Source organism: Rhineura floridana, chromosome 4 (genome assembly GCF_030035675.1).
Source record: "Rhineura floridana isolate rRhiFlo1 chromosome 4, rRhiFlo1.hap2, whole genome shotgun sequence".
NCBI lineage: Eukaryota > Metazoa > Chordata > Lepidosauria > Squamata > Rhineuridae > Rhineura > Rhineura floridana.
In genome coordinates, this window is record NC_084483.1 from 6,148,747 (window position 1) to 6,165,726 (window position 16,980).

At 42.2% G+C, this 16,980-nt stretch overlaps 1 long non-coding RNA gene across 1 annotated transcript in view; it reads right to left on the bottom strand.

Annotated features, from left to right (window-relative positions):
* Nucleotides 1-8,456: 8,456 nt before the first annotated feature.
* The window catches only part of LOC133384244 (uncharacterized), a 129,530-nt gene continuing 121,006 nt past the window's right edge, over nt 8,457-16,980 (bottom strand). Inside the window, exon 3 of the long non-coding RNA XR_009762466.1 lies at nt 8,457-8,779. This is a non-coding gene — a long non-coding RNA (uncharacterized LOC133384244). The remainder of the gene's footprint in view (nt 8,780-16,980) is intronic.

Sequence of the window (16,980 nt, forward strand, 5' to 3'; positions counted from 1 at the left end):
CCTTGCAACCGTGGTGTATACCAGGGAGCTATCTGAGTTCTATTCAGGGGGAGAGGACGTTTCGGAGCCACTTGGTCTACTGCCCTAGTGATCTCCCCATTCCACTCCATCACCAGGGCTTCGACCGGGCGGCCTTCAGCAGGCTCCAAATCTCCCAGCGCATTCAGGAATCCTATAGGCTCCATCAGGCGTCTGGGGCGGACCATCCTAATAGGTCCATGTCCCCTGCGGAGGGTGTGTGGCATTGAGAGGTCCATATTCACCAGATAGTGATCTGACCATGACACAGGGTTAGAAAGAACAGCCCCCATTTTCAGAGTAATTCCCTCCCCTCCCGAGACAAACACAAGGTCAAGAGCATGACCAGCTACATGGGTGGGCCCTACATTACTACCCAACAAGCATCAAGCATTGAGCAGCTTCCAGTCTAGGGAAGTCACTTGACGAGGCATGGTTCTGTATTGCTTCATAATCTTAACTAACAACTTTTGTGGGTGACTGCATTGTCCCAGAAAACTCAAAGGGAGCCACTGAGACCTAGCCCAGCCCCTCTCTGCACAGCCCTGCTTTATGTTAGATATCTTGGTCACACATTTATAAAGATTGGAATGGAGTGTCAGAAAAGTGGGAAGGGATGTCTCATTTTGCCTGAGCAGCATGAAAGCTTGTGGCAGCACTTCCCAAATCTATTTAGAAGAAAGACATTTGGAGGGTTAAGATGCCCTTTGTCAAAGCTTGGATAGCTGTATTAAATACTTACAGCAACCACACAGACCAATAAGAAGGTTGCTTCAGTGGATTGGCATCAATGGTGCACTTAGGCAATGTTAGACCCTGGACTGAATTAGCTTACCGGGGTCCCCACTTTTAAAAGGTAATGCATCTTACTTTACTGACTTAAAATTGTGGCAAGACAATCCTGCTGTGTTTGCCCCCCCACCATGTACACACACAGCTGGTGCTTACTTACTTTCCCTTCACTGGTGTCATTGCGGCATATCAGGAGGTAGAGGAGGAAGAGTGAGATGGCAGCTAGATCAGCATGGTGCAAACACTCTAGCAGAGCCCGTCTGGTGTTTTCACTGCACTGACGCTGCCATCTCATCAGCCCTCCCCTTCTCCCTTGTAGTATGTCAGTGACAGAAGGTCAGAAGTCAGGTAAACAATGGTAACCTGCTGACTGCTTCTGGGTGGGGCCCTGAACTTCTGCCATAAAGTCCTGTCTTGACGGCACCACTCGTTGGCATCTTGACCATCAGCCAGCCCAATACTACCTGAAACTCCTTTTGATCCCTGCTCCTGGAACCTAGACCATCAACTGTCAGGGACCCGAAGAGATTCCCATAACACACTTTAATAAAGGTAAAGGTGTCCCTGCACTTGTAGTGCAAGTCGTTTCCGACTATTAGGGTGACGCCTTGCGACGTTTACTAGGCAGACCGTATATATGGGGTGGGATTGCCAGTTCCTTCCCCGGCCTTTCTTTACCCCCCAGCATATGCCGGGTACTCATTTTACTGACCACGGACGGATGGAAGGCTGAGTGGACCTCAACCCCTTTTACCGGAGATTCGACTTCCTCCTTCCGTTGGAATCGAACTCCGGCCGTGAGCAGAGCTCCGGCTGCGTTACCGCCACTTACCACTCTGCACCACGGAGGATCTTTATACACACTTTAAACCACCCTAATATATTGTTCTTTTTGTGGTTGTTGGCCATTAGTCATGCTACTGCTGCCACCCTGGGCTCCTGCTGGGAGGAAGGGCGGGATATAAATCAAAATAAATAGATAAATAATAAATACTGTTGCAATTAACAATAAGAATCAAACCCTAGGTCCCTCTGGTCCAGCATCACCACAGTGGCCAACCAGATACCTCCAGGAAGCCCACAGCCACAACCCTGGCATGGAGGCAACCGTTTTCTCATGCTGCTTGCCCTCTAGCTGTTAGCATTCAGGGGCATCCTGCCTCTAATCCTAGAGGTTCCACATAGTTAGGACAGCTAGTATAATTAACCTCCAGTAATTTGTCTTAATCCCCCTTTTAAAACCATCTAAGCCATCACCACACTATGGCAGCAAATTTCAATACATTAATTATGTGTTAAGTGAAGAAGTGCTTTCTTTCGCCTTTTCCTGAGTCTGCTGCTAATCAGCTGCATTGGATGACTCTAAGTTCTAGTGAAGCGAAAGGGGGGGGAGAGGTGTCTGTCTACTTTTATCTACATCAGGCATAATTCTATAAACCTTGATTGTGCTCCTTTTTTCTATTCTTAAAAAGCCACGAACACTTTAGCCTTTCCTTTTGGGATGTTGCACCCTGATTATTTTTGGTTGCTCTTTTCCGCACATTTTCACCCGTATGATATCGTTTGTCACAAAACGCCTCCTGCTCAGATGCTGTTGGGGAGAAACTAAAGCCAGCTGGCACACATACATAATCGTTCTATACAAAAAAGAAAAGATTCTGTAGTTCACATTGTTTTAATAACAGGAAGGGCCCATTTCACACAATTGTTTAGATCGCAGTTAAGGCAGCCACATTTTTACACAGAGAGCAGTACTGAGGAAAGCTGTGGTGTGTGATGTGTCTTGTGCTAGCATTGCATCTCTTTTGGGTTGGATCACAGTGTTCACACATAGCCTGGAACACGGCTGGATGTGCATCCTAAAGAATCAAGAGGTCTAAGACACCCATCAATGCAGAAAGTTTCCACAACATTTATAAGATGTCCTAGCCTCTTGGCACCCCATCCTCTTCAGGACTCAGTCCCTAATTGTGATCAAGCGCTGGTTCTACCTTCAAGCAGATTTTTTTTTTACAGCTGAAAATATGGGTTTATAATGAAAATGCTGACACAACCTTAACTATAGAGCTACTATCTGGCAATGGCATAATAAATAATGTGGGGGATATTTTACACTTCAAGGCAATTACATGTTCAGCCATCTTTAGGATATCTGGCCCAGGAAGGGTAAGGATTAGGTTTCCTTGACAAGTGTAAAAGATCCATGACTCATGACTGCTGGAAGGCACAAATGAATTACCAGAGCTGAGTGAGAGACTGGTAATCACCTGTCATTGCCAAAAAATATTATGTTTATTTGGAAAGAGATAGTAAACAGGAATGTGAAGGGAGCTGGTGTTTGCATGTGTGAATACGTGTTGTGGTGATGGTGAGAAAGGAACAGATTAGAATATGCTCAATTGGTTGAAAAAAGGAGAGTTTGTTAAATTGTGAAAGTTAGCCCAGGCAAATCTGCCACCAGCATTTGCACACGAAAAAGAACTCATTTTCATTCTCCATGGTAGATAAATAGGTTTTCAGTGGGCAGTGAAATGACAGCTCCTGCTTGTAAAAGATGTGGCCCGGATAGACTGTAGTTTCACGCACTCTAATGATGCCTAAAGGCCCTGTTGACTCTTACAGAGTGATAACCTGTTTTCCCTTTAGAGTTTCCAGATGGACATTCTCTTGAAATAAGGGAGCATTTATACTGTCATGAAACACTGGGAATTGTTTATGTCAGAACACTCTGGAACCCTTTCCTATATTGACAAAGCCCTAACTCCTACACACCTTAGCTGCGGAACTAAGCATTGCTGGCAATACAGGGCTGGCTGGCAGCCCCAAGCCTAATTTCCCCTCCCCTTTCATAAAGATGAGTACAGCTTACCCCCTGCTCTGACTTTATTATGCTGTGCATTTCCAGCAGCCGAGAATGTGGAGTTGGAGTGGGGACCCACAGGGCACAATAGACACTCTCCACGTGTACAACAAACATGGGAACAACGGACAGTGCTCAGGTTTGCCTTCCCACCTTCCATGTCTTGAATGCAAATCTGCAACATGTTTCCATGTGTACAAGCTTAAGCACAGTAGCAGAACTCCATTCAGCTGGGAATCCAGTCACATAAAGTCCTGCCTATCTGCATATGCTTGTAAGAATGGGTCGAGTATTTCAATGTGCAGAGATCAGAGGCACAGCCTGCCATCACCTGCACTTTCACTGCGCGTGCAGAAGAAAAAGTCCTTAATGTATGACGCGGGCTAATGATGTCAGCAGGGGAAAGTTGAACTTGGGTCTACTACCATGTTTGTCAGCAATCTCATGTTCCCCGTACTGCTTAGTTCCATCCTTCCTTTTGTAATTCTGACCTGGCAAACCTAACATTTCCTTTTGTCAAAATGGTGTATTGCAAATATGGCTTCACCCGGTATGTGTTAACTCAACCTTCTGATTGCTTCATCATACATGCAGGCCCCGCTTATACGGTGGGTTCCGTTCCGGACCCCCGCCGTAAAGCGGAAATCACCGTAAAGCGGGACCCCATTGAATATAATGGTGCCGTTGCGCGAAAATGTCGCAAAAGGGCAAAATTGGCTTTAAAAAAGTGAAATCAAAGCCGCCGCATTAGCGGAACGCCAGGAAGCGAAGCACCGGTAAGTGGGGCCCTACTATATACACAAGCTGGAACTGCAATGCCAAGCACCATTCTTCTGCCAAAAGTCGATTAAGGGGTGGCTCTGGAGCTCTTTAAATATTACCACAGCTGTGTGGCCATTACTTCCAATGGGCCTGGAGCAGCACTGAGATGACCACTCCACTTCACCATGTACGTTTCTCCCCTTCAATTGTTATCTATCCCCTTGGCAGGGGGCAGATGGGCACCTACCCACATGTTTCTGTCATTTAAACATCAGCCCAGCTATTTGGGAGCTGCTCACTGACGAAGCAACGTGTCCTCTCACCCCTTGCCCTTCTTGGCTTATTAAAGCTTGCCGAGGGGGTTTGACCGAGTGGATCCAGGGTGTGGTCAACACATCATTGCAGGAGGGAGTGGTTCCAGGCGCCTTGAAAGAGGCAGTGATCCGACCACTCCTGAAAAAGCCCACCCTGACCCATTGGTTTGTGACAACTACCGACCAGTTGCAAATACCCCCTTTTTAGGGAAGGTGATTGAGAGGGTTGTGGCGCAGCAATTGCAAGTACTCTTGGATGAAACAGATTATCTTGACCCATCCCAATCTGGGTTCAAGCCTGGTTATGGGACTGAATTGGCCTTGGTCACCCTGATGGATGGCCTTTATCGGGAGAAGGACAGGGGGAGTGTGACCTTGTTATTCTTACTTGATCTCTCAGCGGCTTTTGATACCATTGACCATGGTATCCTTCTGGGCCGACTTGGTGAGATGGGTATTGGAGGAACTGTTTTACAGTGGTTCCAATCCTATCTCCAAGGTCATTCTCAGATAATAGCATTGGGTGACTGTCTTTTGGCGCCCTGGCAGTTGTGCTGTGGGGTGCCGCAGGGTACCATCTTGTTCCCCATGCTGTTTAACATCTATCCCCTTGGGAGCAGTCATCAGGAGATTTGGGGTGAGGTGTCAGCAGTGTGCTAACAATACCCAGCTCTGTTTCTCCATAACATCTGAATCGGAAGATGCCGTGCAAGCTCTGGACCACTGCCTGGACTCGGTGGTGGGCTGGATGAGGGCCAATAAACTGAGCCTGAATCGTAGCAAGACGGAGGTGCTGTGGGTTGGTGGCTCCCGAGTTCAGATAATTGGTCTGTTGCCTGCTTTGGATGGGGTTGTACTCCCTCTGAAAGAGCAGGTCCATAGTCTGGGGGTGCTCCTGGATCCATCTTTGTTGCTAGAGGCCCAGGTGACCTCCGTGGCTAGGAGTGCCTTTTACCAGCTTCGGCTGATAAGACAGCTGCGGCCATTTCTGGACTGGGATAGCCTGACCACTGTTGTCTACTCACTGGTAACCTCCAGGCTGGATTATTGTAATGCGCTACCAGGCTAAGTTCAAGGTCCTGCAGATACCATCTTATCAGGAGGTTCGTTCTGCACAATATAGGAAGCGGACCTTTAGTGTGGCGGCACCTACCCTGTGGAATTCCCTCCCCTTAAATATTAGGCAGGCGCCATCTCTGCTATCTTTTCAGCGCCTTTTGAAGACTTTCCTCTTTCAACAAGCCTTTTAAGTTGAGACCTATCCCAGTCTGCGTCTGTGTTAGAATTGCTTTTAATATGTTCTCTTTAATAATATGTTTTAACCCTTTTTTAAAAAAAGATGTTTTTAAAGCTTTTTTAAAAATGTTTTTAATGTTGTTTTGTTTTAATGTATTTTAAGGTCTTTTTATGATGTTTTAAAGTATTTTTAGCATTTCTGTTTGCTGCCCTGGGCTCCTGCTGGGAGGAAGGTCCGGATATAAACCAAATAATAAATAAATAAATAAAGCCATTCCAGTGTGTCTTTGTTAGCATTTAAAGGCCCTCACCTTAAAAAAAGATTGAACTTGGACGCATGATGAGGGAAATAATGGATTGTATTCAACTAAGTCCTACTCAGAGTAGACCCATTGGAATTAATGGATCTAAGTTAGGCATATCTGTTAACTTTAATGGTAGGACTAACATTAAATACTGCCCAAAGGAGATAAGGAGATGTCTTATGCCAATGGCCCATATAGTGCAGTTTGCTCCAGGTGTTCATGTTAGAGCCATACGACAATGGAACCAATTACCTAGGGAGGTAGTTGGCCCTCCAACACTGGAGGCATTCAAGAGGCAGCTGGACAGCCATCTGTTGGGTATGCTTTAAGTTGGATTCCTACATTCAGCAGGGGGTTGGACTTAACGGCCTTATAGGCCCCTTCCAACTCTATTATACTATGATTCTCCTAGGGTTCTTTGGCTAGGGACAATCCCCTCCTCGTTCCCATTGCTGAACTGGGCAGTCCCCTGCACCTTTTCAGCTAGCCAACTTGGAGTTGCTTCTAGGTGGATGTTTATTGTAGGATTGGTGGTGCTCATGCATGTTTTGGCAGTATCCATGCCATGTTGTCAGCATGAAAAACGCCAGTCTGTTTAATCCAGATTTACCCTGATAAGTTTAAAAAACTTGGTTGCCAGTGACTCATTTGTGATATCTGAATGGCCCATTTGTGATATTAAGCTGCTGTTGGCCATGTGAAATGGCTTTGATATTCAAGGCACTAATATATGTTCTTGTTGAATAAAGCACGAACTCAGAGCTCTAAATTGTTCACTATGTATTACTGAGAAATTCTGTGGAAACCAAGTGAACAAATAAATACTTTTAAGAATGGTGTTTACCTTTGATATAGTCTTCCAACAATCCTGTTGAAATTATTCAAATGTTGTATTTTCAGAAGCAAATTGAATCATCCCCATTTTTGTCCCAGGCAATGGTATATCGCCCTCTGTGTTTATACAGACATGCCATATTTAAGTGACAGATAATGGGATGATTGCTTAAGACACTTAAAATAATATGACACCCATTTATTAACATTAGAAATAAAGCCTTTGAAAAGGACCTTGAGCATTATATTAGCATTGATGTGTCAATCCTTTACTTGAAGGATGGCAAGCCTGACTCCCAGCACAGCCTTAATTAACAGGAAACAATTAGTATCTTTTTCCCCAGCTGTGAATTTGAGATTTTTTTCCAACTGAACCCATTGATTGATAATTACAGTGGAGTTAGTTGTAGTAAAACTCCCAGTATTGCAATTTCTAATTGGCCTTTAAGGACATTCTACTGTTGCAGTTACTTTGTTCCAGAGTTTGGTGTTTTTTTCTTTCTGAAAAAATTTAATGAGGACTCTTTCCTCTGAAATGTAATAGGATTATAAAAATGTGCATATGCTATATGCATATGCCAGTTATATACATATTTCCTAGCAGTTGCCGTTAAAATAAGGGCCACCATAGTTCTCTGAGGTTTAATTTACATAATTTTCCTGATGCAAACTAATATATTATTTATCCGTCTCTCTCTCCTTCCCCATATATTGCACATATAAGCAATAGAACAGTTATACTGAAACCACTAGGCATACTTGTCAGGCAGAGATTGTAGGAGTTTCAGGATTGCAGTAAGAAACCTGATGGTTCTTCAGAGATATGTGAGGACAATGGGATATCTATAGAACAAGAGATCTGGAACGTTTAGTCACATGATGGAGCTCTGTGGATTCAATAGCTGCCTCTTCTGTAAGAGAACACTCTGTGTCAAGGATGGGAACCTGTGGCCCTCCAGACCTGCCTGCATGGTCATGGTCAGGGATGATGGGAATTGCAATCCAGCAGCATCTGGAGGGCTACAGGTTCTCCATCCCTACTCTGTGCATATAATAAGGACCATTCCCCAGTCTCCCACACACACTTATGGAGTAGCAGCCCCATGCACAATTGAAACCCTGTGGGCATGCTTGGAACCTTACTAAAACTAGGATCTTTCCCACAGTGTCCATCAGTTTTAATTAAATTTCAATGGCAAGCAACCATTAGGATGCATATAATCATTCCCAAAGCAAGAAGGATCCCAACCTCTAGTTTTTAATTAACTTCATGTGATATCCAAATACAGACCCATGTTTCCATTGTCAGATTTAACATGTGCAGAGCACTCTGCTGTTCATCTGTGTCATTTCTTCTGAGGATGTTAGTAAAGAACCTTGATGGATGACTGAAATCACCTTTCTCTCTGATAATCACATTGTCTCGGTCACCTCATGCCAGGGACCACTGCATAGCTTCTTCCACTGCGGAAGATGTCAGATTGCTTATCCATGTCTTTGTCACGTGTTGGCACCGCTAATGCATCTTTTTCTCTTTGGAGGTCTTCTCGCAGGAACATACTTGCATTACCACTTATTCAAAATGCCTCTGTTGAATTTCACTAGCATAAGCTGAACCATCCTTTCTCATTTCAGTCATCTGGGCACTAAGCTGGTTTCTTAATACAAAAATATATATAAAGATGTGTTATTTATTTATTTCTTATTTGATTTATATCCCGCCCTTCCTCCCAGCAGGAGCCCAGGGCAGCAAACAGAAGCACTAAAAACACTTTAAAACATCATAAAAACAGACCTTAAAATACATTAAAACAAAACAACATTAAAAACATTTAAAAAAGCTTTAAAAATGCCTTTTAAAAAGGGTTAAAACCATTATTTAAAAAAACATATCAACAAGCAATTCTAACATAGACGCAGACTGGGATAGGTCTCAACTTAAAAGACTTGTTGAAAGAGGAAAGTCTTCAAAAGGTGCTGAAAAGATAGCAGAGATGTTCAAGGATCACAGCTTTTTATATGCTATCCCCTTGCCATATTCTGTTACGGTTATCACATTGCCTAGAAACAGAATTACTTGCTTAAATACTATTTAGATATTAGTTTTTATTCAATCTAATGGCAGTGAATTCCCTTGGCTAATTAAACAGCATATCAGACAAGCATTACATATATTCCTAATGTGTCAGAGACTCCATAGCCTGAACAAGGAACCTCAGGTTCCAAGGCTGGAACCTATCCTAGTAAGTGTCTTTGCATGGAACTGTGCATTACCTTGTCAAACTCATGAGTGGAAATGTGCCAAGGTACAGTGCATTTGTAGAGTAGGGGAGAATCACTTGGAAGAAAGGAGGAATGCTTCAGTCTTCCCAGACCTGCTTATTCTTCCCTGCATATTCACGACCTGAGTTGTTTTCCCACAGAGCCCAGCTGTGGATTAAAAACCAAACTGCCAGGGGAAATTTGCTGAGATTTGGCAGGGGAGAAGCACCTCTCTCTAGTTATTTATTCTCCCCTGTCGATGCATTTGTCTGACAAAAAAGGGGGCTGCAAACCTATGTCAGTGGAGGCTGATCCATTAGGGTAAATGGGGCACTGCCCCACCAACCTCACTCTTGATTCCTTCAAGCCCACTGGCTTTCTTACTTACAGCCAGTCCAGGGGGTGGCTCTGGCTTCCTTCTCCTTAGCGTGACTGTTGCTCTTGTAAAAATCAGCAGGACAAAACGAGAATTAGTTGGCTCTGCCTGTCACTGGCTCTTGCTTGACTGACTGTTGGGCTCCTTCCACCCATCAGTCCCAATGGGCACTAGCCACCACTGTCCTATGTTTTCTTTGTAACAGATAGCTCTGTCTTGGATGTTCTCTGATCTCAATCTTCTTCAGGTACAAAAGAAACAGGGATGTTAAACATCAGCACTATAAAGCCCCTGGATTGGCCAGTTCTAGGATAGAAAGACACTCACTGTTCTGCCGGTTGCAGTGAATCTTCACCTCTCTCTGCTGAAAATGGGGGCATACCACATCAGTCAAATCCCACCCCTTTTTACTGCCAAACCTAGTGGGAGCAACTTGAGTGCATTTTTTAAAATTCAGCTTCAGAGAGATTTCACAACTGATCAGCAGATCGGTGCATTCTCCCTCCAGGTGTGGCTAATGTAAACACCAGTGTGTTTACAGCCCTACTCTTCATACTAGGTGCCTGGCCTCCTGTTTTCCCTGGTCAAGCAAGCAATACTTACTTGGTGAATGTCATGTTCCAGCTTCAGGTCATGCTGCTGACCACAAAGACCTAGAGCTGCAGGACACAACTTTCTGCATTTGGACACCCTCACACAATGCATGCTTTCTACTGCGTCTATAACTATGCCACAGCCAGCCACAAAGGCGCTTAAGGAGAGTGGTCAGAGAGGAAAAGTGGCACAGTGGCCTACTGTGGCTTATCTTGTACAACAACTGTCACAGGATATTCGAGCCATTGGCGTAGGGCTCACTGCACCGGTGATTTAGTGTCTGTTTGCTGCTACTCAGATTTTTTTTTAATTGGCATGATTCACATAGCAAACAGAATCTATCATGCAGTTTCCCCCTGTAAATCTGTACTAACCCAATCCTCTGATAATACACACAGTTTAGAATAATATTTTTCCACTCTGCTCCGTACGTCTTTGATTCATTTGCTTTGATGGTTTTTAATGGGCAGGTGAATCATGACTTTCAGCTATTCCCCTTTCTCTGCTCAATAACTTTCCCATAAATTCCATTTTGTTTCCAGTGGCTTATCCAACAGCTTCTGACTGCTCTGTCCTCCCCCCCTTCACAGTTTGCCACAGCCCTCCTTTCTTTTCTCCCTTGCTCCCCGAGTAAACTTCCTTCACTCCTTGTAACTAGCAATGGGAATTGCCATTGGATTTTATCATTCTTTCTCATATTCTCTATCTTTGCGCACAGAATTTTGAAGTAACATCTCTCCGTGCCTGGTTTCCATTTTTTTTCTAAAAAATCTAAGTGGATTTTTTAAAAAGTCACCTCAATATCGATATTACTATCAATATTTTAAAGAAAATGTCAATATTTTCTCAAATATTGATATTGATATTTTATTTAAAATATCAATATTATATTGATTTATTTTTCCAGTGAGGAAAAATTAACTCAGAAAAGGCAAGAGGCAATGGAGAAAGGGAGGGGCAGATGACCCCATTTCTTTTCAACCACCAAACTTCAGGAAGTGGTGGGGGCAGGAGGGAGTGGATTTACTGTGCAGGTCAAAAATATTTGCACATGCCCAGTAACTGAGCAACCGGAGGGGGTAAAAATGTAAAATTAGGGGGCGGGACCACAAGGAAACAGCAACGCTAATCCTTCCCAGAGGAAAGCCTACTTGTGTGAATGGAAAACAATGGATTTTAGCACAAAGTGTGGACTTTGCAAATCTATTACAATGGTAAAAGCAGTGTATTTGCTACAAAGAAATGTTCCTGTGTTGATAAGCCCGCAATGTTTGTTAGATGACAATATCTGTGCTTTGGTATATTTGAAATGCAAGCAATATAAACCAGAGCCCTGATCAGCTGTTCATTTAAGCACAAATGTGTGTGTGTGTTAGGGGATGTGCACAAGCCCCAAGATTTGCCTTCTATCTAAATAAGTGCTTAAAAAAAAACCAGCTTCTTTCTGAGTTGCTCTATGCTCTCTCTCCTTTGATCTGTGTTTGGGTTCCAAGCCATTCAGTACAAAATGAAGCTCAGTATTCCTCATTCACTATAAAGAGGAATCTAAAAACAGCTATAACCTTTCCCCGCTTTGGCCAAATTGGATGAAATTTAGGCAGAGGAGCCCCTCCAGAGTGGCTTAAACCTGCCAAATTGCAGACAAATAGGTTCAGGGCTTTTTAATGGGCGGAAGTAAAAGGGATTCACTTTTCTTCATAATCCTTTATGGAGGTTTGTCTCTTGCTCTTTCTTACCTTGACATAATTAAGAAATACAGAAAAGTTTAGAAATGACAGAGCAATGCAAAGCTTGGAGGGCAGCTGATCTGGCTTGGGCTTATTAACATCACATTTTAACTCAGGAAGGGAGGGAAATACCTCTGAATCACCCCAATCTGCCTTATTATTTGGTCCCCACACATAGCCAATGCACTCCATGTGTGTGTGTGAAGAAGGGGTGTTAGGATTATGCCCACTGGCCACACTTCTTCAGACTTCCACATGCTCAAAAACCAGTTCATACACCATATAGACACATTATCTATCTATACAAAGAATTAAACAGTTCAGTCCATGCCAAATTCATAATGGCAGATGAAGCAATATATATAAAACACACTGCAATAATATCATATTAAACTGAGAAAATATTGCATCTAGCTAATCCAATGATATGCCACATTAAATCGAATCAAAATACCATAATGCTAAATGCAACAAAATCAGTACAGTAACAGAACACGACACTAGGGAGGCTCACTCGAACCCCTCACACATGCGCTTCACAGTCCACACCACTACCACATATGCTAGCCAGCCACACTTCTCACTGATCCTGCGCCAATCAGTATCTTGCAGTGTGTGGAGAAACTCAATATGCCTATATCAGTATGCACATAGGTCCCTTTCACATGGCCAGAGAATGCACAGCGTGATTGGGATTACACAGGACATCCTCCTTCATGCAGTCTTTCAGCACATGAGTGGGTCCAAGTGAATTTCCCTGTTAAAGCCAACAAAGGATATTATCCCGGAGCAGTAGCAATGGAAGAGCTGCCTTTCTCTGCTCCCATTTGTTACAGAGGAGCATAGGAAGTTGCCTTATACCACTGTTCTTCAACCTTGAGTCCTCAGATGTTGTTGGACTACAACTCCCATTATCCCCAGATAGCATGGTCAAGGGTCAGGGATGATGGGAGCTGTAGTTCGTTAACATCCGGGCACCCAAGATTGAAGAACAGTGCTTTATACTAAGTAAGATCATCTAGTATTGTCTACACCAGAATTTGCCAAAAAAATTTTGGCCTATGGGCACATTTGCAACCTGGAGGAACTGCTGTGAGTACCACCCACACACACCACACTACCTGCTGTATTAGCTATAACAGGTGCCACATTGGTGACCTCTGGTCTACACCGTCTGGCAACAGCTCTCCAAGTTTTCAGATAGGGCATATTTCCAGCCCTAAATCGAGATGTCTGGGATTGGATCTGGTGCCAGCTGCATGCAAAGCAGATGCTGTACCACTGAGTTATGGTCATATCTTTGCTTCTCAAAATGCCTCTGCCGTGCTGGTATTGCTGACAGTTGGCCAGTGGGCTATCCCTCACCCTGTGATGCATGGAAAATTTATGCACACCTTTATTACATTTTGATCTGTCAAGAGTAATGATTCTAAATATGGTTACTGAACATTCAGTCGGCTAGCATATTTATTTATTTATTTATTTATTTAATTACATTTCTAGACCGCCCTATAGCAGAAAGCTCTCAGGGCGGTGTACAACAAATAAAATCACAATTAAAATATGAGCAAGTGTGAAAAATATAATACAATTATAAAAACATTAAACATGATAAAAATCCAAAATAGAATTGCCATTGAGTTTATAAATTAAAATCCATATTAGGTTTAAAATTAAATTTAAAATGTTTAAAAAGCCTGGGCGAAAAGGTAGGTTTTTACCTGGCACCGAAAAGATAACAAAGAAGGCGCCAGGCGTATCTCGTCTGGGAGGGCATTCCATAGTTCGGGGGCCACCACCGAGAAGGCCCTAGATCTAGTTGTTGATCTCCGGGCCTCTTTATGAGTTGGGACCCGGAGAAGGGTCTTCGACGTCGAGCGTAGTGAATGGGTAGGTACATAGCGAGAGAGGCATTCCACCAGGTATTGCGGTCCGATGCCGTTTAGGGCTTTATAGGTAAGAACCAACACTTTGAATCTGGCCCGGAAACATATCGGTAGCCAGTGCAGCTGCGCCAGGACAGGTGTTATATGGTCAAATTTCTTTGTCCCAGTGAGAACTCTGGCCGCAGCATTTTGCACTAGCTGAAGTTTCCAAACCTATCTTTCTTTTAAACTATTTTTAATACAATAAATGATTTTCTTTAAATATAAAATAAGATAGGTGCTTACCCAACAGTTTATATCTCCACCTGAAACCCCTAACTACTAAAATATTTTGCTGTGATTATAATTGAGACATATTCTTAATTGTGATTGTTTTGAGAAGTATTATGGTGCTTCTTTATTTCATCTTTCATTTTTTTCTCTACACACAGAGAGACAGAGAGAGAGAGAGAGAGAGAGAGGAGGGAAAGGGGCTTGTTCCTGTTTTGTAGCACGTCAACATGGGTCTCAATCGAAGAAATGTGTATTACATTTTGATTCATGGACATTTTTATTGCCAGGTGAAGCCAGGAGAGGGATTGGGAAAAGGAATCTCAACAGGTTTTTCTAAGCCTCTCAAACACTGGAGGGCTTATGAGATCAGGCTTTTGATTCTCACTCTTCATTGTTCATTGATTAGCCCTGTTGCTACATAGAGTGCGATGCCCATGCACTTTTAATGAGCAATGCTGTACCATTACATATGGACAATCAGAACTTCTGCTGGGGAAACATACAACCTCAGTTAAATACCTAGCTTCTTAAGAAGGTTAAAATTAAAATGCAAACAAACAACTATATGCATGTTTTAATGGGGCATAGTATTTGAGCAGTAGCTATTGCAATTTATAGAAATTGTGGTTGAAAATGGAGCATTGACATTTACAATATCACTGGAATAAACAGCACTTATGGAAGACTTTTATGATTGTAAGTTTTATTTAGCGTAAGGTGAGAGTTATTTTTATTCTATCGTTACTTTTTTTTAATAGCTGTTGCTAGTGTTACAGTACAAGATATACATTTTAGATTTATTTTTACTCCCCCCCCCGAAACTCCATTAGCTGTATGAGAATCTGTCTGGTTCTGAATGTGCTGCTGCTAAAATTCAGAGATTTCTCAATGGATAATGCAGTCTAGATATTTACATGTATTTTAGCTCAGGGGTCACCCACATCATAGGTTTATAGCAGTGCCAGGCTATTTTGCGCCCTAGGGAAGGCTAAGTACTTGCACCCCCCCAAAAAAATTGCTAACTCAATTTTCAAAACAGATGTCTTGTAGAATAAATGAAAAGCAGAAAACTTGAAACTGCTACATTTATTTTAAATTGCAAGAATAAGTAATACAACAATCTTTGATTATCTTATAAAAATACATATAAAGAGGATAAATAAAAAACAGAATATAGAAAATTTTCATAAGACTTAATTATATTCCATAGCACTGTTGTGGTATTTATCTGAAAATAAAAAATATAAATCATCAGTTGCATTTTTTACAAGGGTTAAAAAAAACCTAATCTGTATAAAACTGTGCCCCTCAAAGGTCAGTACTGCGCCCCTCTGAGGTCTGCGCCCTAGGCGGCTGCCTAGTTGGCCTAATGATAGCACCGGCCCTGGTTTGTAGTGTTAAAACTGCATAAACCATCATTTTCATGCCTGTGTATTTCACCTGAAGTCATAATGCATCTTGGCACTGCAAGCTGCACTCCTGCTATATGGAACATTAAACATAATGAGTAATATCGAAGGATGGCTTTGGCTTAGTGTAAAGCACTTCCACTTGCAGTGGGGAGGGCCTCTAATTTTCACTGATTTGTCCTACCCATCAAAATGCCCCTCTTCCCAGCTGCTTCTTAGAGTTGCATGGCCCTCTAGAATAGAATGTGATAGGGCATAGAGGAATGCAGTGGCAGGAATGGGGGAAGAGCAAAAATCAGGTTGCTTATCCTGCCTAGATGTGCAAGTTTATATGACGGAGTTTGATGAGATTGCAGAAGATGGTTTTGTGAAAAGAATAAAAATATCCTGAGATTTAATATGGCTTGGTGTGAAAGAATTAAAATGTTGCAAGGACACATGCGACTCTCAGAAGCAAGTGTAATGTAAAAGGCTTCCTTGCTTAGTCTGCATTCCTCCTTTGAAGTCCAGAGCTATATTCATTTACACAAAGTGAAAATATATTTAATATAAAACATTATACTAGCCATATCCAAGTAAAGAACAGAAAAGTTACTGAATATGTAATGCCTAGTGACAAAGAAAAAGATTTGCAATATGAAATACATGCCAACTCAGAGTCATTTTTATTTGAAAGCTATATCTACTATACACCTTCACCTCACAAGGAGAAATACAACTGTGGATAATTTTTTTAATGCAGCATCTCAAACATTTATTCATCAATAAAATACACTGTATATTCGAGCAAATGTGCAGGTTCATATCAATGGGAGGGGAACAAAAAAACCCCTCTAAAATAAATTCAAGATATTTGTTTGAAAACTGTTAAAAGTTGCCTCCTTAAAACCTGAGCCAAAATTTTTAATTGTAACTATTTTGGGGTTTTGGGAGCAAAGATTAGTACAGACTACAACCATCAAAAGTAATTACAATCTAATTTGTAAAAATGAAGGAATCCTTGGTATTTAAGTGACATTGGGGTGGGGGTGGGTAGGATTCCTACTCCCTTTTGTGTCTCTTTGGAATAAAACACAGCAAAAATAAATTAAAATATGAATACTTAAACATTAGACAGGCACCATCACTGTTATCTTTTTGGTGGCTACTGAAGAACTTCCTCTTTCAACAAGCCTGTTAAGTTGAGTCCTTATCCCAGTCTGAGTCTGTGTTGGAATTGCTTTTTAATATGTTCTTAAACCTTTTTTAAAAAATAGATGTTTTTAAAACTTTTTAAAAGATGTTTTTACAGCTTTTTTAAAAATGTTTTTAAAGATGTTTTGTTTTAATATA